The following is a 17,037-nucleotide window of genomic DNA, read 5'->3' on the forward strand; positions in this document are numbered from 1 at the left end:
TCAAAGCATACTGAGCATCTTTCTCTTTGACACCATGTCTGAAATCCCACGTGATCTGTCAAATACTAATGCATGAAAATCCTAACCTCAAAAAAATCACCCGTTAGTATTAAATCAAGTAGAGTGTATTCGTAACAGCATTCATACGAGTATACAAATAAAGTTGTCGAAAAATGTTGTCATTATTGTGGCAAGATACGGAAATTTTCCAAATGGTATATATCCAAAAGACAATAGCAAGTAGCGACGTGCAGAACCGAATACGCGGAACCGGAGAACCGGGTGCTTTAGAGAACCGATCGGTCCGGTTCTTAAAAGTACCGAAAAACGGTTCTAAAGAAACCGAAATTCGATTCCAAAAGAACGGAAAAACGGTTCCGGAAGAACTGAAACTCGATTCTAAAAGAACGGAAAATCGGCCATAAAGCGCACATCGCACCATGGGCACAAAATTGGTGGTTGGGCCTAAAGTCTAAATATGATGATGGTCTGAGTTGACCTACCAAATTTTGTTCGCTTGAAGGCAATATATAAATTATGTTTTTGAATGGAAACATTAGATACTTTGTTTTAAATGCAGCCCTAACGTGGAAAACGCTTAAGTGGATGTTAGTCGTGGCAAGCGCAGGTACTTTACAAATGTCTGTCAAATTCAAGAATTTCCAAAAGAGATTACAGGAGTAGTTACACCTTGCATATAAAGTGGCTTTCACCCCTTACAATAAAGAATGTTGAATTCTTCATTTAATCTGTATACCTCCAGCTTTATTTGGACAACCGATTTTTGGGATCGCTCTATTCTTTTTCGGTATATTACATTTTAGACAAAAAAAAATTTAATTTAGCTCATAGTGCAGCACTAATATTCTTCCTTTCTGCATTATAAAAATTTTCCAGCCACAACATTGAATTTAAACTTTAAATTAAATTAAATTAAATTAAATTTTAAAGTAATCTAGTTTGAGGCCACTTAATAGAGCTCGTTTAAAGGTGGACCTTGATTAATGTACAAAATAAATTTTCTGGAGGGCGCACACTCAGACGCGCTCATTATTGCCTTAAAAGAGCTCCATAAACTTGGATAAGCGCACTTCAAACAACAACACAACTTTAAGAGCATAAAATCTGTAAAAACAAGCAGACATACATATGTACATAAATACACGCGGATGTACAAGGATATGTAATTGAAAGAACTTACACAGAAGCAAAATCTTGAATTGAGAACATTTTTTTACAAAGTTTGCGCAAAAGTTTGAGCCATTCAAGTGCAGAAATAAGCGAAACACCATAGCAAACAAAGCTTGCAATGAATGGCAAATGCACCGAAGTTTCTAGGTAAGAGATGGAGGTACATAAATACGAGTACATACATATCTAAGTGCGTACCTAAAAGTAATTGGGAATACATCGGTGCGGGTGTGTCATTAGATGAGTTTTGGCATGCTCCTTTAATTGCCCAAATTTCCGTTGGCACGCAAAAAGTTCGCTAGCTGGCACTTTTTAACAGCTCTCGGCGGAGGGGGTGGTGGAGCATAAAAAGTTTTTCAAGTGCAAATTGCAGTCACAGTGGGTTTACTGCGGTCCTCTTCCTCTGCATGCTGAGTTGCGCAAAACAGTTGCACTTCAACTTTCAACGAAATGTGCAACTCGAGGCAGAAAAAGTTTGGCTAGACAACAGTGGGTTCTAGGATACGCGAGTGGGGAGAGAGAGACTAGCTTTGCATAACAACATGAGCAACAGAAAAAAACAATAAACGTCAATACGAGTTCAGAATAAAATGGTTATGAATGAACAGCAACAAAAGCCGCAAGCGGATCAGAAGCTATATACTCACACAACTATTGTTGCAACATTGACTGACTGCGCTCGTTGCATGTAACTTTTGCAGCATTGTTCGTTTTGTTTTTCTCTGCAAGATGCAAAATGCTGTAAGCGTATTGCAAGCACTTTTCCATCTAATGAAGAAGATAGAAGTCAAACAGGTTTTATACTCAATTAGTAGAAAATAGAGGCCAAAGGTTAATTTGACTTTGGATGCAATAACCAACCACAGCTCTAAAGTTTGGGCATGTACATACACATGTAAGTAGCATGGTAATGCTAAGTGCAAACTGATATTTTAATTATCAAAGTTCAAAATTAGTTTGATGCAAATACAGACGATTGACTGATAACGGTGGAAGAGCAGGGAGGGTAGACGGGTTCTTGAGGAGAAGAAAAGCGGGACAAAAAGGCGTTAGTGCAAAGAGCTGTACAAGCTAGTATTCAGGTACGCGGAATGAAAATATAACAGTAAGCAAATGATTTCAAGACTAGGAACTTATTACAAGCTAGGTTAAAGCTTAAACAGACGGCAGCATTGATCTGGACTAAATCGGACTTAATCCGGATCAACTGCAGTTAATAGACGAGCTGAGCCGGATCAACGCTGCCGTCTGTTTATGCTTTTAGATAAGCTTGCTACCCAATGCCGGACGAGCTGAGCCGGATCAACGCTGCCGTCTGTTTATGCCTTTAGATAAGCTTGCTACCCAATGCGTGGCTTTACAAAGAACATTAGGTTCATAGCGTTGCCAGACATTTGGCAGCTAATCACTGAGTACCAGGAGCAATATTAAAGAACATCGCAGTCCTCTTGGAAAACTGGAACACCATGTTGTACCCTACCTTTGCGATGGCTTCCGGATTAGGCAGAAATTCTGCTCCTAGAACTGCTAAGGACGGGACACTCGCAGAGGATATGTGTTCTCTTTAGTTTTGCATCTCCTACAGATCTTATCTTCGTTCAGAGTCAGCTTAAGAGCGTGCGATTACAGCAGGCAATGTCCCTTTCGAACATCGACCAATAGCCTAGCATCCTACCTCTTAAGGGACATTTCGTGAGCTTTATATTATATGCTCTGCACATAATCCTTTACTCCTTGTATCATGGACAGTCTGAGCTCTCATTTAATCGCTTGGAGGAAAATCGGCTCCTCCTATGTCATCATAGTTTCCGACAAAGCGCCTTCATTGCAAGCCTGTCGGCCTTCTCCTTGCACGCGACGCCGGCGTGCCCCGGAACTCAGTACAGATGTACAACAGTACCAGCATGTAGCAAATGCAGAGCTGTCCTGCACTCCGCCACACTTCTAGAGGAAGTACTGATCGGTAGTAGCGCCTTTATCGCAGCCTGCCTGTCCTTACAGAGATTCACCTGTCTATTTACTAGGTTCATGCTCATTTGCTACGTTGCTCTCCTTTTGGCCAACACTTCTTTCTGCCTGGAAAATGTTTTAGTAGTGCGGCAGCTTATAAGATTTGTTGAGAACGAGCTCTGCGCATAGGATTGCCGTCCCTAAGCCCTTCTTCATCTTCGATCCGCCTGTATAGACATTCACCGAGCTGGCACTCCTCTTGCCCTCACGCCAGCCTTCGACCTCTATAGTTCATTGTCTATTTTAGTTTTTTTCATTGTAACTCGAAAAAATCATATTTTTTTTTTAAATAACTTTGGGAAGTTTTTAAACAGAATGTTCATGTTAAAGGCAATGAAAGTTGGGATCATATATGACATACCTGTGAAGTTTCAAGAGTGTGCCACCAAATTAAAAAAAAATCGCTGCCTGCAGAATATCTGTCGCAGCTATTTTGTATTTTTTTCCATTTTAAAAGTTTAAATTACTTCAAAATTTTAACATTAAACGATGAAAATGGTCTTCTTGCCAAAGCAAACCAATCTAGAGTAATGAAACTAGTGTGCCATGGAAAAATTTACATTGAATATGAGATGACGATAATTTGCGAAATAAAAATTCCAAATTTAAAAATTTCTATTGGTGCACTCGAAATTCGTTCTAGAACTGTTATATACATAAAGAAATTAATATATATATATATTCAAAAAGAATACTGTAGAAAGTATTCCACGCCAATATTTAATAATTTTTAAATAATATGATGTTTAAGTTAAAGTCTGCGAGTAAACATGTTAGATGATTTAGTATGGTGCTACGGGACGTATACGTTACGTATACGTATAAGTTGTGATTTTTACTTTTTTTGGAACATATTTTCTAAGTTCTTATCTAAATACAATTTCGAACCTTTGAAACCTTTTGGAACCTTATATTTCCTGTTGATAAGTACCTGATCTGTATTTTCCGCGTGGATACTAAGCCCCACAACGGAAAATATCATCCGCATATGCAGTAATTTCGCATATCCGGTATTTCGGTCCATGCGTGGTCTGTTCGACGGTTCGACGCGCACCTCAGTCGGTAGGGCGGTTTTAAACCTTTATGCTAGAAACGTCTAGATAGACAAAAAACCTCGATACAAAAAAAAAAAAAGAAAACATAACCAGCGATGTTCCTCAGGCATCCGTTTTTGGTCCACAATTGCAGAATGTCATGTCTGTATGAGTATTTAGAATTAAGTTACCCGAAGGCGCTAAAATATGTACATAGTAAATAGGTATCGAGGACGATCTCGCTGTAGCGAAGCAGCCGGATACCATTTGCGCAAAGTCAGCTTAATTCAAGATTGGTTAAATAGTTTTAGGCGGAACTTGACCGAAGGAAAGACGGAAGCGGTATTTATCTCAACTCTGAAAAACTGAAGGAAATGGAGCTTTGAATTGGTTACCAAGCTGTCTGGACAAACCCGTTCATAAAATATTTAGATACTGTTGTCTCCCTGAACTGAACGTCAAACATTGACACTGTGGCTTAAATCTTGCAAAATCTCCATAGTGCGGACAAACGCCTCTCCAAGTAATGATCGATGGCAGTGCCGTGGGGATAGGAGTCTTCCTTAAGCAGGTTAAACTAGGACCGCTTCTATGTGCCACTTGATGCTTGCGCAATGCACCAACCCCCAATAAACAAATGCATATGTACATGTACTACTTATTAACTTATCAGCTTTGAGTTCCTTAATCATACTTCTTTAGAGATTTTATTCACAATAATATTTTCTAGCTACATATTTAAATCCTTGTTTCACAAAATTGTGCCAAGTACGGTCTTATGCTGAAAAAAGTTCAATTATGAAAAGGCAATAAGAGTAAAAATCTAAAGCAAAACAAAAAATAAAATATGGTACATATTCCGTTGAGCTCCAACTATAGCTTTCATATCTTCCTCTCTAAAGGGATTTGTGCTAAATACGCATTGTTGCATATGCACATATGTATGTAGTACTTGAAATGAGCACACACAAAAAAAAATTCGAGGAGTTTTAAATTTTTTTTGCAAAAACTAATTTAGTATTCATGGCTCATAGGTACTCGTATATTAAGTAGCGCAATTCAGTGGGAGTGGCTTTGCTCCACCAAAAAAAAAGTAGGTGCTTCGTATGTGTGCTAAGTAGTCTGAGCAATTGTGTATGCATTTTTTGTGCACTTAACCGTTTATATATGTACATACATACGTGCTATATAATCCCACTTCCATACATACAAATGTTCATATGTATGTTTGTATATTCTGTCTGTGCACTGATTTCGTTTGGCGAAATTCAAGTCATTAACGTTTTTTATTTTTAGTTAAACCAGTGCTTCTTCCGCATTATCCTTTTTCAGTTTTACGTTGTGTATTTATTTTCTATTTTTTTACTGTTACTTCTGATGTATGAACAACAGCACGTAAGGCTTAATATGTTGCAGGATAACTGTTTATTTGTATGGGTTTTTATTTGTGTTTGCTAGTTAGTGTTTCGTGCTGAGTTCATGCCTTCCGCTAGGGCAATAGAGAATCAGGTCAAAGTGCTCTGAATTGAATATTCATGAGCAAAATCAAAAAAAATAAATAAAAAATAAAATTGACTGGCTAACTTTTTAATGTTTATTTCGAATGAAAGTTGGGAGTATGCAAAAGTACCTAGTTAAACATTTATCAAATAGATTGAAGTATTAATTATTTAAAATAGATAAAGATACCACATTTGCGTTGAGCCAATTTGAAAGCCAGCTAAATTCATTATTTAAATGCTAATTACTTTTAATTATATGTAGCAGTTAGAATTCGTTTTGGCTCTGCACTCTTTTGAAAAGCAATTTACTACAAAATGAGGGCATTGGATGTGTAGGATTTTCAGCTAATTTGTATGCAAATATTTTCGTATGTGCAGACAAATGGTCACTGTAAAATGAAACACTGAAAACACTGGTAAAACTAAAAAAATACGCTGAAGAAAACACAATGCTGAAAAAAATTTCAAAGACCAATTTCAAAACAAACGAAACATACAATATACTCACGAATTTGTGTGCCAAATATAGTAAAACTGCGTTTTTAGGTTTTCTCTCTTTGAAAATTATTTAAAAAATTCAGCGCGATGTGGACTAACAACATGGGTACCAAATGAGAGAGAAAATTTTTTAGAATAAAAATCCAAATTTTTATTTGTTTTTCAAGGACAAATAGGTATTGGAAATGCCTTTCTAATTTATTTATTTTTTTTAACTAGTTAAGTTTAAAGAACGTTAATCTTAGTCCGATTCTTAATCTTAGTCTCAATCTTAATCTTAGTCTTAATCTTAATATTTTACTTAATCTTATTATGTATTAGACTTAGTTGTACTCAAAATCTTAGTCTTATTCTTAATCGTAATCTTAACCCTCATTTTAAACTTAGCCTTAATTTTAATCTTACTCTTAATATTAATCTTAATCTTAATTTCAATCCTAACCTTAATCTTAATCATTAACTTAACTTAACCTTAATATTATTTTTTAACTTAAACTCTATATTAATCCTCATTTAAATTTTAACCTAAAGTTGAGCTTTAGTTTTAATCTTAATCTCAAACTTATTCTTAATCTTAATTTTAATTTTAATCTTTACCTTTACCCTAATCTGAATCTGAATCTTAATCTTAATCTTAATAATATTCTTAACCTTAATCGTAATCCTCAACTTAATCTTTATCACCCCAGCCTTAATCTTAGTCTTAACCTTAATTTAACCGTAATCTTATTCGTGCCCAACCACAGTCGCCATCCCATACATTGTTCTGTCGCTTGTTCGTTCCATTAGAGTTTGGAGTTACAGCCCAATGCTATGAACTCCAGATAAGCTCATGATTTGTGCCTCAAATAGCAACCAAATTTTTGTAAAGCGATGAATAAAATTTGCGTCCCGTATTGAGGCCCATATGGACTAACAAAACGGAGAACTTGAATCATCCTTTTCTTTGTACTGAACGAAAGAGAACATCAAGTTAAGAACCCGGATCGAAAACAGGTGCCAAACTTTGCAACATATTAACCAATTTACCTCGTAACTTTAGGCAGTATTTTCGTCCGGAAAAAAATGATGTTGATGAATTTATAACTTTCGAAGGTAGCCAAGTCGGTTATGGCATCCCTTATAACTTTTCAGTCGATTCCATCTCCGTCACAAAAACATACCTCTCAGCTCAGCTTGTACAAACTACGAATATTATTCCTGCCCATGGAAAACCTGAGGTTCAGCATATATTTCTATATCTTAAACCTACAAACAATTTATTTGAACCTACGCAGCAACCTGCTAATAGGGAAAATTCTAGCAGTTTCGGTAGAAAAAGACTCAAAGCAGTAGTATCGCAATGAAGGCGATAATCCGAGTTCATTAAATCCAACTTCCAGGACTTCATTTTTCGGCAAACTCATACTTTTCATTATTCATCATTCAAAAGTTATCTCACAACATGCTACTAAACACGATCCTGTCTGTTCGGCGCTAAGACTTTGTATAGCTAGGTGAAAGTTTGGCCAGATTCCCCCAGGTCGATTTGCTAACGTTGAGCACACCATATCAAACCGAAATCATTACTAGCCATCTATTGGTTGTGCATGGCTAAAGTGCGACTCATACTTTCTTGTGGAGCTCTAGCTGATGATAACGTTATTAAAAAACTTAGCGGAATTGAGATATGTATTTAGCTGCAAGCTTGAAAGAAGAATCGATAGGGGAGTTTACTCTACTTAACTGTGTCAAATAAATTTTTCTGGTCCCAGGCCACCGCAGTGCATATCAAGCGGAAGTGTTGGGTATTTAGGAGGCAGGATGAAGCCTTGCTTAAAACCTACAGACAGGAATCGAGTCTTAATATCAGCGGACAGTCAGGCAGCTTTGTAAGCTTTAAAGTTGCACATTGGCAATACAAAGTTCCTTACTGAATGCCGCAAATCTCTGAATGGGTTAGCCCAGAATAATGTAATTCAACTTATGTGGATATCAAATAACCGAGGCTAATTGCAAAGCTGAGTAATAGAAAGCTCCAACCACCCACATCTCCCCAATAGAGAACACTGTAGGCATACCAAAAATCACGTATATGTACAGTATATTACGGAGACCATTTTAACCAAAGGCAATGGCAAACCTCCGAGTGTATTTCTGCCATGAAAAACAGCTTCTCATAAATATATGTACAATCGCCGTTCGGAGTCGGCGTAAAACTGTAGGTCCCCCCGCTTTGTGTGACAACATCAAGGCGCACGCCAAACACTAACATATGTGTAAGCGCCAAACTATTATTATTATTATTATTATTCACCGGAGCCTTCATTTTTCAACCAATTTTTACTAAAAACTAAAAAAAAATATTTATTTTGGTGAACATTTTTTAAAACATTTCCAATTTTTGTGTAATTTTTTCGTTTGGGAAAACCATACAATAGTTTTCAACTAGTGTTTGCTTTGTAACACTTATTCACTGGAACAGGAGAATACATTTTCTTCAAAATTGCTACTTTTTCTATATTTTATACTAAAAAATTTAATATAATTAAATAAAAATCCACAAATCTGGCTCAGGCAAAATAATCAAATTAAGTGAAAAAGATGAAGGCTCCAGTGAATTACGAACACTAAATGCCAGTTTTTAACCTCTGTGCAGCAAGGGGTTTATTTTTATTTTTCAGTGGAAGTGGAAACTCAGCATGCAACACGATCCTGGGCACAACTTTCTCTGTGCTTATAGATTGTACAAAGATTACCGATTATGTAGAAACCCTTAAGTGGGGTGCGAGCCAAACTGGCGAAGGTTTTCATTATATTTTATAAGGGATATTTTTATATTTCATATTCTGTGTTTAAAAGTTTACCTCTGAAAAATGCGAGCTGATTTAAAGGACAGTTTAAGAAATAAAGGACAAAAGGCGTCCTTTATTTTGAAAAAAATTATAAAGGACAGGGGGTTAAAATAAAGGACTGGCTAAAGTACTCGTATGGACACATACATATATTTTCTGCCCTAAACCATTCACTGCACTTTCTGCGGACTTTAAAATTAGACGAGGTCTTGTGCAGAATAGATAGTACAATAAATCTGTTAGTTTTCACAAATACCTCTAGGTGATGATACGTAGAATTGCAAACACAGTGGTTTTATGTGGTGAAATTATTTTCTTTGAGCTTAGCAAATTAGATGCCATTTAGGAGAATAATGAGCAAAAACACAAATGCCCGAAAGAAAGCAAGACTCTTACCTCTAACAATACCAATATATGCACGTGCGTTCAGTACAGAGGAAGATATTTCTGCAATTAAGTTAAAAGGGAAATTTCGCATTAACACTCAACTTTCGCACGAGCTTAAATATTTGTACTTGGGAATTTGTGTATTGTAGGCATATGTACATACATATATGCATATGCAGTTATGTTAGAGTTGGACGACACGTTGTAAATTTTTACCAGAGGATGCTGCAATTTTGTAATTTTCGCGCGATTCACACAGCGTGCGAAATCTAAAGTAGAATTTTAATGCGTTGCTCGAGGCGTGTGCGAATTTCTCACATCTATCTCTTACTTTCGGTCATCCAGCCAACCAGGCAGATCGCTAGCTAGCTAGCCAGTTAGGTGGTGGAGCGTCAGGCGACGACCAAGCCAAAGGGCCAATACTTGGATATTTTTCTTTGGTTGCATGAAACTCTGCTGTCTGCGTTGGTGCAGCATTGTGGACTAGACACTTTAAAGCGCGTGAAGTAAGTGCGAATGGGGGCCAGATGCAAGCACAGAAAAAAAAAGAGACGCGCAAATCTTGTATGTCTACTTCTGGTTCGCCCGTCCGCCTGTTCGTCTATTTATCTGTCTGTAAGTCTGCTGCAATCGTCAAGTTGCAGCGTGATGTCTTTGGAATTAAATTTCTTCTTCTATTATTTACAAGATCTGTCGCTCCGTCACTGCTCTGTATACATCTCCTTTGTGCCGCCGTCTATACGGCATTAGCCCGCTGAGCTCTAAGAGCGCAATGCGCCGTCTACTGCTTGCTTGATATCAGTGCGATTATTCGATTGTCAGGAGATTTGGTGTTTCTTACGAGTAATTGCAAGTTGCAACCAACAAAGCTGCCCTACAAACAATATATGTATGTGTATGTAGGTATTTACAAGTCGAATGATGCTGCTGTGTAGCTGTTGGCCGTTTGTCATGGCATTTGCTGCCTCCATCCATCCATTGGGTTCCTTTCCTTTTCGCATTGTGTGGCCTGTTTTGTGTGCGATTGCCTCATTTTCAAGCACTTGTACTTGACGTCTTTTACTTTGCTGTTTATCTTTATTTCATTCGTTTTCTATATCTCTCACAATTGTTGTCCAGTTTTTCTGCAATTTTAATTGAAATTCAAAATAGCTTCAATCATTGCAGCCGCCATTTGCTCTTTGTTGCTGCAACAATTCTTCGAAGATTGTTGGTCAACTCTGGATGTACTAGTATAGCAATTGTTATGATTGTTTTAGTCTTGTTTGACTTTTCATGCCATTTATGTATTTTTTCTTCTCTGTTCGCATCGGTTGATCGTTGAATTGCTTTTGCTTTCTTGAACTCTATTTTGTAGAAAATGATGGAAGAAATTATACTTGCAATCATTTCCAAATGGGCTTACTATATTACAGTTGACATGCTTGCACTCAGGCAATTATAGATATTTAGTCATTTGCCATTTGCCTTTTATTCCCAATGATTTATTGCATAAATATGCAACGCTGAGTATAGCATTTAGCGCTAGAGTTGAAGTGGTCCGGAGCACTCCGGTGATTCCAACGAGGGCCGCCCAATGCAAGCGCTCTAGCTTCCTAACAAGAGTAGATTTTTCCAGTGAATTCCATCAGACAATGAAACCATATAACATGATTGGCTTGATTATGGTTTCATATAGCGAGTATAACACTCTTGGGAAGAGGCTCCATCTCTTCCCCATAACATTTTTACAGCAGTAAAGAGCCATCGATGCCTTTTTTACTAGCTCCTCAATATTTTGCTTCTATGATAACTTGCTGTCCAGGATCCAGCCAAAGAACTTCACTCTGTCAGAAAAAACAATCGAAACACCCCCTATTGAGGGAAACTGGTCATGAGGCACTTTATACCTCCTGGCGAATAGTTTGAGTTCCGTTTTTCCAGGATTTATAGCAAGTGCGCAGCTAGAAGACCAATTTATGACCAAGTTCAGGTACCATGCAGAAGATCATACAGAGTGTCCAAGAACTTTCCTCTGGCAATGTGTGCCACATCATCCCCGTAGGCAGTAACCTAGCATCCTCTCCTTTCCAGCTCTTCCAGGACATCGTTTATCACGACTATGTAGAGAAAAGTCCCTGCGGAGTGACTCTGCTTACTTTACGCTAGCCAGAGGCATTGTCCCATTCCACTGTGACAGTTCTGTCGTGCAGTATGCGAGAGATGAGCGTAACTAAGTAGTTCTCGACTCCGAGCTTAGTCAGAGCTCTTATTATCACCCCAGATAACACATTATTTAAAGCTTTCTCGATATCAAAATATTTGCTCCTCTATGACTTTGACAATTGTGTGCAAGGCAGATTCTACGGATCTACCCTTTAGATAGGCCTATTGAGAGAGGCTCAATCGCTCTCGATGAATCCTGTTTCTTATATGGAAGTCAATAAGTCTCAATAGTCTTCAATAAGAAAAAGGAGAGACTGATTGGTCTGAAGTCCCTCGGAGATACATGACAGTGACAATAAAAAAATACCCTAACTTTTCGTTTTCGAAACATTTTTGAACTATAATGTCGAATAAATTTTGAAAACAGTTTTTCTATAAAATTAGAATTTTTTTTATATAAAATGCGTGTTTTGAAAAAACACATTTTACATTAAAAATCTGGAATTATTACATAAATTTTTTATAAATACGGATTTGTAATTTTTTTCGATTTTATATTCCAAAAGGGTTTTAAAAAAAAATTCAAAAAACAAGGTTCGAATCGGAACATTTTATGGAAATTTAAAAAGTGGAACCTTTTTTCAGTATTAGATATCTCGAAAACGGCTGGACGAAAAAAAAAAATTACAAATATCAGGAAGGCATTGGTCAATTGGTACTATAACATAACCAATAATGAAAAAAGCGGAAATGCAAAAGATAAGTGGTGTCCGATTTGAGGTTGAATGCGCCATATATATTCAATATTATATACTATACATTATTATTATTTTATTTAATATTTTGTATATATTTATATTCGTTATGGATCGTTATAGACAATAAAACTTAATAATAACTTTATAACATTTATTTTCTGTTTTTTTTTTCAGATTTGATAATTAATATCTTCATACTATCTAAACCGCAATAGTTAACTAACAAAATTGGTAAGTGACTTATACTTGCATTTATTTTTTTATTAAAAATTATGTATCGTTTAAATAGGTAATAAACCAAAGTAAAACGTGCTTTCGGTTGTTTTCAAAATCATCTAGCCTTTCAAGTTTGTGTGACATGTACTCATTTATAGAACCTATTAACATCTCTCTTGGGCCCATCGTCTACGTTCTGGAACTCGACTGATTAGACTGCTTACTCACGATACAAGTTTGTCAGTAAATATCCAATTTAGTTAGCAGCCTGTTCGCTTTTTAAACACTATTTTATTTTGGGTCAGTCATCGCATAAGTCACACAATTCGCCAGTAGTTAGCGTAAAAAAAGAAAGGTACAACAAACTTCTTTAATTTGCCTTATTTTATTCTCACAAAATCAACAGCAGCTCATTTTCATTTAGGCTGCCAGCAAAGTTGACTTCCTGATTTTCTTGGCTGCCGCCAACAACAGCCTGACGCAGCTAAATTGAAAGGCTTGACGGGCAAGCAACAACTGCAAATATTTATTTTTAAATTGAAATAAGCCATTATTTTTATTAAAATATGAGCATATGCCTAATTTTGTAAATTAAACTTCGTTTGCGAAGACAAGCGTCTAAAAATAAGAACACTAAAATTGAAGCAACAGGATAAGGATGCTCTGAGTTTAAGGCCGCCGCGTGGTACTTTAACAAAATGTTAAAAATTACTCAACCAACCAGAAAAAGGAATAAAAAAAATCGAAATTTAGCGCATACAAGTAAAAGAAAGTGTCAAGTGGTGTCATGAAATAGGAGAATATAGTACTCATGCGGCAGTACGTAGCAATGTACATAATTTGCCAGTAAATGATCTGTGTATACACTAGGGTGGGCAAAAAAAAAAGGTAAACTCTGTAATTTCTGGGATTATTCTATATTGCAAAAAATGTTACCCATGTTTTATTTTGAAATCAAAGAATATTTAGAGGTCGCTCAAAGCGCTCAAAGGTTGCCATGCTTTAAATTTGGGGGAAAACAATTTTTCATTGAAATGATATACATTGAATTCTTGGGGATCAATATATTTTGATCCGAAAACTCTGCATCTCTTCAGGAGACTAAAATACAATTGTTTATTTAACAATTTTTCCATACTAATGATTCTTTATGGGTCCGTTTGCATTTTTTTTTTGGTGTTTTTAGAGGACCTTTAAACAAATAGTTACTTAAACAAGTAATTTTTAAGCAAAAAACCAAACCGACTTCAATTATCATATAAAAATTTTAAGATTTTCGTTAATTTCCTCATGATCCGATTATCGGATTTAAACCAAATTAATATGGGACCACCTGTGAGGTAACACCCTTTCTTTCAAAATTATAGAAATCGGTTAACGTGGTCAAAGTTATGCGGCAACATACATAAAAAAAATATATATATATTTTCCGACGAATTGATAACCTTTCTTCTTTTTGTGAAGTCGGTTGAGAGAAGCAGAGTTTATCGATGGGAAAATATACAATACTTGAAAAACTTTGAGTGCTTTAAGCGAGCTCTAAATATTTTTTGATTTCAAAAAAAAAAAAAACAAAAAAACAAGGGTATAATTTTTTCGGTATATGGCAAGGGAGTGAGAGCATTAAATTCCGACTTTACTTTTTTTTTGGATCACCCTAGTATACATAGATACATACATACATAAGTGCGCCTGCATCCTCATTGCGTATTTTCAAGTGTTAATGATGATTATGAACTCACTCACTATGTAGCTGATGATAAAAATTTCTTCTGATAATGTTGTTGTTGTTGATGCTGCTGTTTTGCGCCGTGATCATGAGTTCTGCCATTTGACTTTTCTCGCTCCGTATATTTTATGGCGGCAAGTGCGTATTGCCGCCTGCTGCCTGCTGCCTGCTGCCATTACTCAAGTTGACATTATTTTTACGCCATTTGACATAAGAACTCATTAACAACACTTGGCGAAGTTTGTGGTGGTAATGGCGTTGGAGGGAGCGGCAACAGCGGCCAAGAGTTATGCAAGCAGGCTAAATAGCAACAATAATAAAAACAACATTGCGTTTTTATAGTGTGACAGTCTGACAGTCTAACTGCCGGGTTGAAAAGATTTATGTCACATGCAATCGGAGGGCAAGTGAAATCGAGGTGCAGCGGCAGAAACAGCAGCAAAAACAGCTAGCTTATTTCTTTTTTTTTTTCTTATTTCTATCTCTTTCAATTCGAGATAAGTTTGTTAAAAAAGTATAGGAATTTCGAGAGAATTTCGAGATCGAGCCCAGTTTCCGATATCGAAGACAAAAGAACGAACGATTTTTCTAATCGCGTTCGACCCTCGGAGTGTATTTCTGTTATGAGAAACAGCTTCACATAAACATTCAATCACCGTTCGGAGTCGAAGTAAAACTGTAGGTCCCCCTCCTCTTGGTGTGATAACATCAAGGCGCACGCCACAAATCGGACGAGAAGCAAGCTCGGCCAAACACTAGCATGGTGTGTAAGCGCCTATCGATTATTATTATTATTATACCTTCCAACTAGGATCTCCAGCTCTTCGTGCACACTTCTTTCTGTCTCCTATATATTCTTTTTTTTTTCTGGTATCGTCCAATAATTGCCTATTAGAGTGGTCCTGTATGCTTTGCATTTACATATATGCAAAAAATATCTCCTGGCGCTCCTGTGCTTAAAAGAGAGCGTAGGACGCAGCTCTTTAAGGTCAGCTTAGGCCCCTGCATTTTAGAAATCGTCTAAGCGCTAATTTTGCTCATCTTAATGAGCTTCTTGTCTCACAAATTCCTCCAAACATTTAGACAGAATTTTTTATTTCTGTTTTTCTTATTTCTACGTTGTGTTAATAATGTGGTTGCTTATAGATCGTCCAACATGCAAGTTCAAAAGAAATAAAAGCGCTAAAAGCAATCATAAATTACATATTAAATTTCAACATTCAATTATTTACTAGTGCATAAATGCCGATGCACTCATACGAACATAAATACGTACATACGTACGTCTGTTCAACATAGTAAAATATAAATGAAATGAAAATTTAATTGAGAGAAAGGAGTGCATATTGATGCATGTGCATCTATTTATGTATGTACGTATGTAGAGAAGGGGCAATTAGTGAAGTAGTAAACTTTCTACAATTAGCGCCAACATTATTTATGAGTTTACCATCCTGGGCGGTATCGGATGCGGCTATAATGACATCACCATCGCCATTGGTATCCAGTCGAACTCAGGCATTGTGAGGTAGATCCAACAAGAAGAACATCAATATTTATATGCACGTATGTACATTAGGGTATCTCAGAACATAAGATGACATTTTGATGCCAAAAGTGATAAACTTTCATGTCATGTTCGCGATCTTTAGGTTCTACGAATGACGCTAAGTTAACTAGAGTTTACATTAGGAATGTTAATCCCGGGATCCCGAACTTTTTTCGGCCCCAAAAATTCCGGAATTCTTGGCTAATAATATCGGGATTTTCGGGATTTGTACTTTGCACTGATGGCAATAATAGTAACCCCTTTTTTTGTGACCAGTATTGGCTACATTTCTTTTTTTATTTAAAAATTATTTTTTTTTATAAATGTCTAGCTTATTATACATATAACACCGCGCGACAGTAAATTTTACACACAAAAATCAAAATATATTCGCGAAACCATGGGCCAAATATAGTAATATTGCGTACTTAGTTTTTCACTCTGACGTCAGTAATTCAAAATTGATTTAAAAAATTCATTGAAATATATTTAGAGAAGAAGTATGCTTATCAAGTTAAACAGAAATTCTACAGAATTTAAACATATTTAATTTTTTGGTTCATAAGGACTGTAAACATTGAAAATGTCCTTTTAAAATGTTTTCTCTAACAAATCCTCGAATTTCGTCCTTCTAAATTTATCAGCCTAAAAAATTACCTATTCGTCCTTGTAAGTACAAAAAGTTTTAATTATTTATATTCTAAAAAATTTTCTTTCATTTGGTACCCATATTTTTATTATTCATTGCATTGAATTTTTTAAATCATTTTCGGAATTAATTATATCTTTGAAATTACAAAAGTCTTTCAAAATAAATCCTGATGTCAGAGAGCAAAAATAAACCGTCACTTTAAAGAAAATAGTAGGTTTCTAACCCATTTATTTACTCTTTATTTTATAGTAGGAGAGATATAAGCAATTTTTTCGATTTAAGTTGTTGAAAAGTAATGAATATCTGAATCCCGGGACTAATCCCGGGATTGTGAAAACGACATCCCGAAAATTCTAGGATCGTGAAAAGCGAAAAAATTAACATCCCTAGTTTACATACATAGGTGATAGTTTTATAGGCCTTGGGGATGATCTTCTTAAAGGCATAGCTAACCTTGTCCACCGATCTTCGCTAGATAAATCTATCTAAATTTTCGTATATTTACAAGTCTGAGTAGCTGCGTTTCTTGGCG

The 17,037-nt window shown here is 36.2% G+C and overlaps 1 protein-coding gene across 8 annotated transcripts in view; it reads left to right on the forward strand.

Moving 5' to 3' along the window:
* Sulf1 (Extracellular sulfatase Sulf1) overlaps positions 1-17,037 on the forward strand; it is a 217,055-nt gene that overhangs the window by 101,233 nt on the left and 98,785 nt on the right. For 7 of the 8 annotated variants that reach the window (XR_001847960.1, XR_001847963.1, XR_001847971.1 and 4 more), the window contains one exon: positions 12,534-12,590. The exons of the other annotated variant lie outside the window; for it this stretch is intronic. The gene's annotated coding sequence lies outside the window, so the exon portion shown is untranslated. The remainder of the gene's footprint in view (positions 1-12,533; positions 12,591-17,037) is intronic. 8 annotated transcript variants of the gene reach the window in all.

Source organism: Rhagoletis zephyria, unplaced genomic scaffold, assembly GCF_001687245.7.
Source record: "Rhagoletis zephyria isolate East Lansing unplaced genomic scaffold, Rhagoletis_zephyria_1.1 Rzeph_scaffold_00037, whole genome shotgun sequence".
Taxonomy (NCBI): domain Eukaryota; kingdom Metazoa; phylum Arthropoda; class Insecta; order Diptera; family Tephritidae; genus Rhagoletis; species Rhagoletis zephyria.